Source organism: Rattus norvegicus, chromosome 1 (assembly GCF_036323735.1).
Source record: "Rattus norvegicus strain BN/NHsdMcwi chromosome 1, GRCr8, whole genome shotgun sequence".
NCBI classification, from domain to species: Eukaryota; Metazoa; Chordata; class Mammalia; order Rodentia; family Muridae; genus Rattus; species Rattus norvegicus.
The window spans coordinates 157,415,795-157,426,808 of record NC_086019.1 but is presented as its reverse complement, the minus strand read 5'-3'; the positions used below and the strand labels follow the sequence as shown (position 1 = coordinate 157,426,808).

Sequence of the window (11,014 nt, the reverse complement as noted above, 5' to 3'; positions counted from 1 at the left end):
CATTAACTTTTAGAACATTGTAAAGTTTTGAAGCTATAATCCTTTAGGGGGGCTTTACATAATTTCCCTTGTCTAGCACTAAAATAAGGAAATCTCATTGATTTATTATTTAGGGTAATAGAGTCCTTTCCTTTTTCCTATTACTCCTTCAGCAGCCAAAAAAAGGGGGTGGTGATATAATCCTATATTAAGATATGCTGCACTTCAAAATGTGTCTCATACAGTTCTTTTGGAGTAAGCACTTTATAAAAACTTATTTTCAACATATGTGAATAACAATGCTAGACTGGAATGGCATCATTCACTTATTATAACGTAGACAGAGCATCACTAGCCTACTGACGACATGTATAAGGAGTACAAGTCAGGTATGATCTATAATACTATAGCACTTGGGAGGTTAAACAGGTTTCCAGGTTCAAGAACATGCCTTCCTAGAAAAATAAAAACAAGTAAGGTTATTTCAAAAGTAAATGCACATAATCCTGCCACGTGACTCATTGAATATACTTGATGATTGCTAAGTCTGAAGAAATGAGTTTGCGACTAAGGCCCCCCAGATAAAGCAAATTAGCTGACTCCCCTTAAGAATCTTATGATCTCCACAAGTACACCTCGGCATGAGAATGTACATACACATAGAACACACACTAAATAAATAATAAATAACGTACATACTCTTTAACCTATTAATTTAAATTCACAGAGTTTTCATATAGACATATGTCTACATGTAAAGACTGGCATATCACATTATTCTTTACAAAGTTTATTGAAACAGTAAGTAATTAGAAGACTATCATATTTGTTGCAAAATATGATTAAAAGAAAGACAAATTTATAAGTGGCATCTGAAAAATCCATAGGTCTCACCAGTAAAAATTATGGTTCAGAAAACTATATGCTGAATGTATTTTGCATAATAAAATTAACTGTTCATGTCCTATTATTTACATAATCAATGAATAGAATATCTACCAAAATGTCTAAACCCAAGCTGATGGTTGACTATTTTGCTAATTAACTTAGAGAGGGAGTTTTTCAAGGTACACATTTCAATAAAATTTGGATTCTTCAGATATAATAATCAATAAGCTATTCAATACTTGAAACCATATGATATAGGTTCAGCATTCTTTTATTTTTTTTCTAATGAAATTTTTCATTCATCAAAATGTCAGAAATTGAGATCATGTATAAATTGTTTAAAGTATTAAACATTCAAGTTCAAAATGAAAATCTATAATTGCCACTTACTAAATAAAGATTGTAGATTTAAATTCCTTTATATTTATTAATATAAAGTACTAGAAGACATACAAATTTTAATAAGCCAGCTACATATGGGAGTGATAATTATGTAAATAAACTCTGAAGAAATTGTACATGATAATTACTGAGATACAAATGCTATTTTTTCCATGCATTTATAGATGTATGTACATATTCAGGGATGTGTTAGAGCTATAAAATTGGACACATTGTATACATACACATAAAATTGAAGAAATTACATACATGCCATTTTCCTGAATCATTTTAGGCATCTTATTTTTATTAATTTCGCTGTGAAAATATTTCTATTTCTATATAAAATATTTCAGTATGGTATGTTTCTTGTTGATTTATAGTAATATATTCAAACAGCTTTTAGAGCTAGTTATGCTTAATTTATTCAAAAGGTAAAATGAGTATAGTTGTGTATCCAAGTCTCACAATACTATTTTTAGTTTAGCTCGCCAATCATCTTCTTTAATATAAATACTGAAATTTAAACATACTTATTACATTTTTCTATTTTCTACAACATATCATCAATATATGCATCTCTGATTATTATTATCTTTCCTAAAGAAATTCTAGAGACATTCAATTTGCTGCAAGAATTTCTTTGTTCCGTATTTTTTCATCATGCTGAATATTTTTTATCATGTATATGACACCTTAATCACTACTATTATTTTATAAGATTTTTATAGGAAGATTTTCAGAAACAGTGTGACATAAATATACTGTTTTGTGTCATGTCCTTTCCAGGAGAAAGCACATTGTATGCTTAACTTCTGTATGCTCGTTTGTCTAAACCTCATTTTGATGGAGTCAAGAAATGGGAAATATCTCCATTTCTGAATTACATTGAAGATCAGATCTCAGGTTGATATCACTGTGAAGATCTTGTTCAGAAATGCATTGTTGAGATTTTGTGGATGCAGATTTTCTCTCATGTCTAGAAAATAGTAACTTGAGGAATATTCCCTGGCCCTTTGGTTTTTACAGTCTTTCTGCTCCCTGACCTGTCCATGGCATTCTGTGAGTCTTATGTTCAGGGATTCTTTTGTAGATGTAGAAACTGAGATTGGCCCAATGATCATTTGTTCTTTGCATTTTGATTAGATTACAATATCTGTGACAATCTTCAGGGTTGAAAGAAGTTTTTATGATGAGGGTCGACCTGTACAGTTGTAAATTATATTGGTTAAGAAAAATGTCAGGAATAGATTCTCCATTAGGCTCTTTGACCTCTCCAATTACAGCTTGTTGCCTTGATTTATAAATGGCATGTGTTTTCTCCTATGACCTGCATGACTACATGATTGACGTGCTATTGAGGAATAGGAAAAATTTCAAAAGGAGTTGACAGCAAAATAAATGGCCACTGAGAAAGGAAAAATCTTTATCTAAAGATGAACTTTTATAGACTATGTAATTCCAAGTGGTCACACCTAAATACATGTACATACAAGCAATATTAAATAGAATGTATACATGTAGGATACATATATACATATATGTATTAAATTTATGCAGATATGTGTAATAATAATAATTTAGGAAAAGAGAGAATACATACCAGCATCTGATAGGAATCGAAGGAGGAACAATTGTTTGGAAATTAAATAACTACTGTACTAATTTGTGAAACTCTCAAAAAAATAAAGCATGTAGAAATTCTTGCATACTGACTATTCAATAAGGTTTAATTGGTACTTGCAAATAATTCTTTATGATTCCTTATAATTTCTGTAAGCAAATTCTTCATTCACTTGGACTATCGCATCTAATACTTAAAAATGTTTATGTGATACATACACACATATGTAACATACATAAGTACTTTTCTGGAAGAGAAAATTCACAGACTTATTTCCTGTTTCACTTGACACCATTGATATTTGACTCTTTAACTGACAATGCTACTTTGGGCTTTTTGACTGTGATGTGAAACTGGGATATAAGTCAGGATTGTTCAACTGTATCATGTCATGTTATATTTTCCCTTGAAATATCTTGTTTTACATTGACAATGAAAACTGCATTACTTTTCCACTAATAATTTTTCGTTCCTAATTTTCTTCAGACATCCTTGCTTACCTTTAACAGTTTTTCATTACTGAAATTTCCCTCAGTACAGCTACAAAGTCTTAGGTGACCTAGTCAGCTAGTCACACGACTGATGATCAGTAATAGAGCATCACTACCCATCTCCTAAGTCTGAAATTATCCCTCCTTAGTATAAAGTGAGAATTTGTTTTAATCTTCAACAAAATTACTGCTTGTCGGGAAAAAATGCATTGCATTTTAAAGAGCCGTAAGATAACCATATTGCAGCATAGGAGGCAATCTCACCTTTCAAGCCAGTATTTATTTAAGACTATTTTACTTTCTCTCTGCATCTCCCTGGCTTAGTCTCCTCAGCTGTTTGTTCTTTTATAGAAAATGAAAATGTGTTTGCACAAACTGCATATAAAACTGTTTATTGAGACTTAAATCTTCAGAGGCCATTTTGCTTGGTTTGTTTTGGTTTTCTCTTCCCTTTGAACTCCATATTTGCAGGATCCACTCCCACTCTTTTTCAGATTTATGCAATTAATTATTTGGAAATCTTGTCCTTTGTAGTTTGGTCTTCTGCACTTCATTATTAAAAATTGTTTTCGTATTAGTTTGATACTTATTGTGTTGCACAAATGACTCCAATTTTTTATTCTTAACTCTTTTTATTATAATCATGTTAATATGATTTTAGTGTGTGCTGTGTGGGGCGTGTATATGTGTTTGTGCTCACAGGTGTTTGGGCGCATATGTGTATAGGTGCATGTGCCCATATATATATGGGAGTATATACAGAGTCCAGAGGTTGATGCCAGGTGTACTCCTCAACATCTCTCCTCCCTGTATAATGAAGGAAAGGGACTCTTACTAGCTGTTGATTTCTGTCTCTTATAGGTTTTTACTACAGTTATATACTCATGATCAAATGTTATTTTGTAGCAAAAAAGGTTTACTTGGTCTTGATTGCTATGTTTCATCTTGTAAGGGAGTCAGGGCAAGAAACTAACTAGAGGCAGGAATTGAAGAAAAGACTAAAACGTAATTTTGATTACTAGCTTTTTCACCATGGCTTGCTTATTCTGCTGTCTAATACAACTTAGAACCATGTGCTCAAAATCATTTCTATAAATGATGAAATCAAAATGAAACTTTTCTCTAGAGAACACAGAAGATAATAGAGCACCAAGCACAGTGCACTGCAATATACCTATGGATAAGTTAAAAAAAATAAGGGATTAATTGTTTGAACTAAATCTTAAAGAAGAAAAATGAGAATTGAGAAGGAAAGAAAAAGTCCATACCAGGCTCAGATACTAACATCAGGAGCAATCCTGGGACATAACTATGTTCTACAGCTATTTTTTTCCATATTAAACTTTAACTCCTTAGGACACACATTGTATTAAGTTTGAGTGAAACATCCCATCTGACAGAGAACCCTATCACCACTCAGAAAGCAAACAACTCATTAACTTGAGGAAACCCTATGAAATGGAGTAGCACCATTAGGCCTATGCACTGACAAACTTATACAGTAAGTAAGAGCTTGTAAAAGACTTCTTAGAGATGTAGAACTGTACAGAAGACCAGTAGAGTATACTAAAGAACAAACACAAACAAAAACCAACCAAGTAGCGTAGAAGAGATAGTGATCAGTGGAACTGCCTGTAAATAACAATCTGTTGCGTTGCCTACAAGTTGTATAGCACGCTTGAGATTTTCAGCTCTTATAGACCATGTGGAACTTGCTTGTCTTTATGTGCCAGCTCCAATCTTGTAAAGAACAGGTACAACGGATTGATTTGCCAATTTGGGTTTGATGTTATCCTTACTTTGGTCTGTTGTCAGTTCCTTTTCTGGAGTGAAGAGGCACGTGCTGATATTTCTCAAGAAATACCATCGTATACATGGTACAAGTAGAGAAAGAGAAGGTATATACATTCTAGGGAAATCTGTCCAACTCTGTATAATAATATGTCCCTTTTCGATGTTAGAAGGAATATAAAAGTAGTAATAATCCTTGTAACTAAATCTTAGTGGTTTGAATTCTGTGGAGAAGACATATAAAAGAAAGTTATGAAACATGTTTTTAAGAAGCAGTACTATACTTAAACTTACTCTTTGAAAGTATTCCTTTAAAACAGTGACATATTGAAGAATGTTGAAGATGAGTTCTAAAGACTATTGCCTGTTTTGAATGTTATTTCTCAGTAAATAATAATTAAGTGTGATTTCAAGCAAAGGTTTCTTTTCCATTTTCTCGAAAATTGCTGTGGTTTAATTTTATTTGCTCTAAATCTTCTAACTAGAATTTTTTGGTATAATAATATGGCTATGTCTATGTAAAGATGATCATGATATCAGTAATCAGTTGAATTCAAGAGGCACTTTAAAAAGAAATTTGGAATGCTGTATCATAATGCTGTATCACTTTCCCTTTTCCGTTAGCTAAGATAGGAAAGTGTGTGTGTGTGTGTGTGTGTGTGTGTGTGTGTGTGTGTGTGTGTGGTGTCTCTGTGTGTGCATGCATGCATATGTGCATGTGTATGTGTTAAAAACAAAATGTACAGAGAGGGCGGCAGAACTCAGCATAATGAACATGGAACATATAACAGTCTGAGAGGGGAAGGATTATGCCACACTTCAACTTTGAATCTAATTTGTAAGTTTTACTTGAGAAGCCAGCCTGTGATTCTCCTGTCACTTAGCAGGAGACATATGCCACACATCAATATGGAAGCGTTACCCAAATGGCAAGATTCTAAACAATGGGTCTCATTTTTTTTTCCCTTAGCCCAAAGAGGCAGTCCATGGAACACAAAATGTCTAGTGGTCTGAAACAACTGATAGTGCAAGCTTCCATTAAGAGGCATACAAAATATAGGTGGTGGGGTTGGATAGGTGTGGAAACAGTGAAATGATTTGGGGGACGCTAGTCTACATAATGGGGGAGTTTGTAGGAAGGCATCTTACTCTTGTGGTTTTGGCAGCACCCGTTTTTGTGACTGGTGTGGCCTGCACCTAAGCAGTGGACATCTGCCTGTGTTGAGGCTTGGAGGCCTATCTCTCTTTGCACATTCATTGGCTGTATAGAAGTTCTTTATTGCCAGTCAAATCCAGCTGGGGACAGACTTCCTTTAGCCTGCATGCAGGACACTGCAGAAAGGTTTTTTGGGTAACAGAATTAGCAAAAGAGCACCAGGCACTACAAATTCTAGCATGACTCTTTAGAGGGTTTAAAAGAAAAATATTCAATTTTATATGGGAAAACGAACAAACAGGAGAGCTACAACAATTCTTTAAAATAAAATAATTTCTGGAGGTATCATGATCCCTCATTACAGAACTAAAGTAATAAAACAAACAAACAAAGAAACAACAACAACAAAAAAGCCCATGGTACTGGCATGAAAACAGACATATTGGTCAATGGAATGAAGTTGAAGACCCAGGCAGAAAGTCAAATGTACGACCACTTGGTTTTTAATAAAGAATATAATGGACAGAAAGAAAGGATCTTCAACAAACAGTGTTCATTATGGATGTCTGCAATGGAGAACAATGCAAGTAGATCCATATCTATCACCTGCACAGAACCCAAGTCCAATTGGATCAAAGACCTCAATATAAAACCAGATTCACAGAACATGGTACATGAGAGAATGGGAATTGTTTTGAATGTATTGGCACAGGAGACAACTTTCTGGACAGAACACCAATAGTGCACTCATTAAGATAACAGATTAGTAAATGGAATCACATAAAACTGAACAGCTTCTGTAAGGCAAAGACATCATCAGAAGGACAAAATGATAGCTTACTGATGGGGAAAATATTTTTACCAATTCGACATCCAATAGAGGACTAATATCCAAAATTTATAAAGAATTCAAGAATCTAGATATCCCTTTAGATATCACATCAATAAATACTCCAGTTAAACAATGTTGTACATATATAGACAGATAATTCTCAATAGAGGAATCTCAAATGGTTGATAAACATTAAGAGAAAGATTCAAAATGCTTAGTCATCAGGGAAATGCAAATCAAAATGATTTTGAGATTCTGTTTTAAACTTGCCAGAAGGGCTAAGATCAAAAGCACAAGAGGTTGGGGATTTAGCTCAGTGGTAGAGCGCTTGCCTAGCAAGCACAAGGCCCTGGGTTCAGTCCCCAGCTCTGAAAAAAAAAAAAAAGATCAAAAGCACAAGTGACAGTTCACTCTGTCAAGGATATCGAGCAAGAGAAGCACTTCATTGCTGGTAAAAGTGAAAACTTGCATAGCCACTTTGAAATCAATATGGTGATTTCTCAAAAAAAAAATGGAATTTGAACTACCTCAAGACCCAGCTGCATCACTCTTGGGCATATATCCAAAAGACATTTTACCTTACACCAAGGACACTTATTCAACAGTGTTCATAGCAACTTTATTCATAACAGCCCGAAACTGGAAACAGCCTAGATGTTCCTCAACTGAAGAATGGATAAATAAAATACAATATATTTACACAATGGTTTACTACCCAGCTGCTAAAGACAATGGCTTCATGAAATTTGAAGACAAATGAATGAAACTTGAAAAAAAATGATTCTGCATGAGATAAGCTGAACCCCAAAAGAAAAACATGTACTCATTTAATAGTGGCTATTAACTGCTATATTCCACAGATCCAGAGAGGCTAAATAATGAGGGCTCAAGGAAGGATGAATTTAGGGTTATGGGTCCTACATCTGCTCCTATATTGGGCAAGGTCCCTAGGGAGGCAAGACGCAGGAAGCTTTACTGTCCTTTTCCTAAGCCACCTCTGGAACAGGTGTGGGCTGTAGTAAAGCCCCAGGACAAGGCTCTAGGGGTTACGAAGCACTGTTTGAGAAGCAGAATAGCTGGAACTGACTTTCGGATCTTCAGACCTGTGAAGAGTCTGTGGCCATGGAGTTACCAGGTTCTTGGACACCCGGATGCTGCTGGAAGTCACAGAAGAGCTGAGAACAAAATCTGGGTCCTTGGGTTGGATCCAGCGAGGGGCAGGGCGTACATGGGGGAGAGAAAGAGGTAACCTCTGCTGGTCCTATAGAGAAAATCCTTGACTTGACTGTGACCTGTGGCAGCAAACTTGGTGGCAGTCCTAGTTGGGAGCACAGAGAGGCCTTCTGTGGGATACTAGAGGGCTATTAGTGAAGGCCTTCTCCATGGTTCCCCACGGAGGATCCTGATGAAAAGTGACAGTCCATGGTTTTAAGTCATTTATTGTCACTGCAGAAAGTGGATGTGTAAAACCATACCTCACTTCTCAGGGTGGGCCTGAGATTAAATACCTTTTGCAGGGAGGAGTGTCTGGGAAGGAAAGCTTATTGGCAAAGTCTCAGGGCTTCTATGTACCTCATTAGCATGGAGATCTGTCCTGAGCCTACCTGACCATAGGACATGGCCTTTTCTACAAGTGGGGGGAGGGCTTGGGGCATTGCCTTTATGTGACTGATGGCCACATATCTATGGGGGGCTGCAGCTAGTGACAGGGGCCTGGTACTCAGGAGCAGGCAAAGCTCCTACAATACTTTCAGGGTCTCCAGGGTTTCTAGCCTTAGCTCAAACCGGGACAAGGCTACATTTCACAGTCTGCTGCCCCACAAATGAAAGAATCTCCCTGGGGAGGAGAAATGGAATAGATATTGTAGGTGGACTTGGGGTGGATGTGGTTGAGAACAAGAGGAATCAGGTATGGGGTAGAAAGAATACTGCAGGAAACAACTGGAATCAGAACTCATTTCTTGAAGAGTAGCATCCTAATGCAATGAAAACTCCAAGAAATCTATGAAAGGAAGCCTGACAAAGATCCACAGCAATGGGAGATGCAGAGTCTGAAGCAGTCATTTTCCTTAACTAGGAGAGCCAACTAGTGGAAATATTAGGATACCAACCAAGTCACAAAACTATCAACTTAGAGTTTGTCCTGCCTGAAGAGGATTCTGGGGCTGGAGTCTGGAATACTTGTTATCAAAAAGACCAGAGAGGCTGCATTCAGCAACTGCTGCAGCAAATGCAGAATTGTACAGCCAAATATTAGGCGGAGCTGGTGAAGTCATGCAGATGAGGGGAAGGTAGGATTGGGTGAAACAGAGAAGTCAGGGACAGCACAAGAACACTGTCTACAGAATAAGTGGACAGATCCGTATGAAGGCTCACAGATCACAGAGCCTGCAGTGATCCTATCTAGGTTCTCTGTGTATATGATATGCCTAAGTACCTTTGTGTTCTTATGTGATTCCTAACAGTGAGAGCAGGGAGCTGTCTCTGACTCTTGTCTACTTGTAGGACTCTTCTCCCACTAGGTTACATTGTCTAGCCTTGATGTGATGGTATCCGCCTGGTCTTATTGTAGCTTGTCATGCTGTGTTTGATTGATGTCTCTCTGAGTCCTGTTATTTTCCAGGGAGAGTTGGAAGAGTGGATGTTGGGGAAGGGAAGGTAGGATGAGAGACTGGGGAAGTGGAGCGTGGGAAAACTGAAGTTAGTATGTAATATGTGAAAGAACAATTAAAAAAATAAAAAAGCAAATGGAGAATCTCGGGCTGGAGAGATACCTCAGTGGTTAATAGTGGATACTCTGACTATTCTTCCAGAGGTCTTGAGTTCAATTCTCAGCAACCACATAGTGGCTCATAATTATCTGTAAGGGGATCTGATGCCCTTTTTTGCTGTGTCTGAAGACAGCAAGAGTGTACTCATATATAAAACCAGTAAATTCTTTTTTTTAAAGGAGAATTTCTGCAAAAAATAAAGTAAATAATAAAACATATTCTGGCCAAGTGACTGGGAACATTAATAAATAGAGTCCCTGGACCTATACTTCTAGTAAGGGAAGCAAGTAATCACAAAATGGTTTCTGCTATCTCTGATGGATAGTTTATAAAATGCATTAAGTACTATGATAAAGAATGTGACAAGGATGTGGATTAAAAATCAACACTTACCAACTCCACAGTTAATTGAAGACTAATGCCTAAATATACATAACAGACTCAAGAAAGTAGATATCATCAACAAGAACAGCAAATGATACAATTCAAAAATGGAGTACAGAGATACATAAAAAAGGAGAATTTTTAATTTAGAAAATTCAAATGGAAAGAAATACTGAAACAAAAGTTCAACATCCTTAACCATCAGGGAAATGCAAATCAAAACAAATCATCCCTCATTATCTACATGGAAGGATATGAAGCAAACAGAGTAAAAGGAATACAAATTGACAATCACAACTAAGTTTCTGGACTTAATGAACATGAAGTCTAAAAGGCTATAAAGAAGACTAAAAGTTATAGGGTCCTAGGATTAAAAGTAGCTGATGTATTGAACCCTAGAATGGGGTTATCTTCATGATAGTGACACCGAGGAACTCAAAAGCGAATGTTTTAGTTTAGTGAGAGGCAACTAGCACCAGTGAGTTGTAAAAAAAAGGTTAACAAAGTGACTATCAGCCAACCTCTCACTGGGCCATCCTAAGTGATGCATTTTATATATGTACTTGCATATATATACATATACATATGTATATATATATATATGTCTGTGCATGTAATTAAAAGGCAAAGTGAAGTCTTAATTTACTTGTGAAAACATTCTCTATTAAAAAGACTTCTGAGATTTTTATATATTAAATAAATATATATGACTAAGGT

The 11,014-nt window shown here is 36.0% G+C and overlaps 1 pseudogene; it reads left to right on the top strand.

The window, feature by feature from the left end:
• Window positions 1–346: 346 nt before the first annotated feature.
• Ywhah-ps1 (tyrosine 3-monooxygenase/tryptophan 5-monooxygenase activation protein, eta, pseudogene 1) overlaps window positions 347–11,014 on the top strand; it is a 32,018-nt pseudogene continuing 21,350 nt past the window's right edge.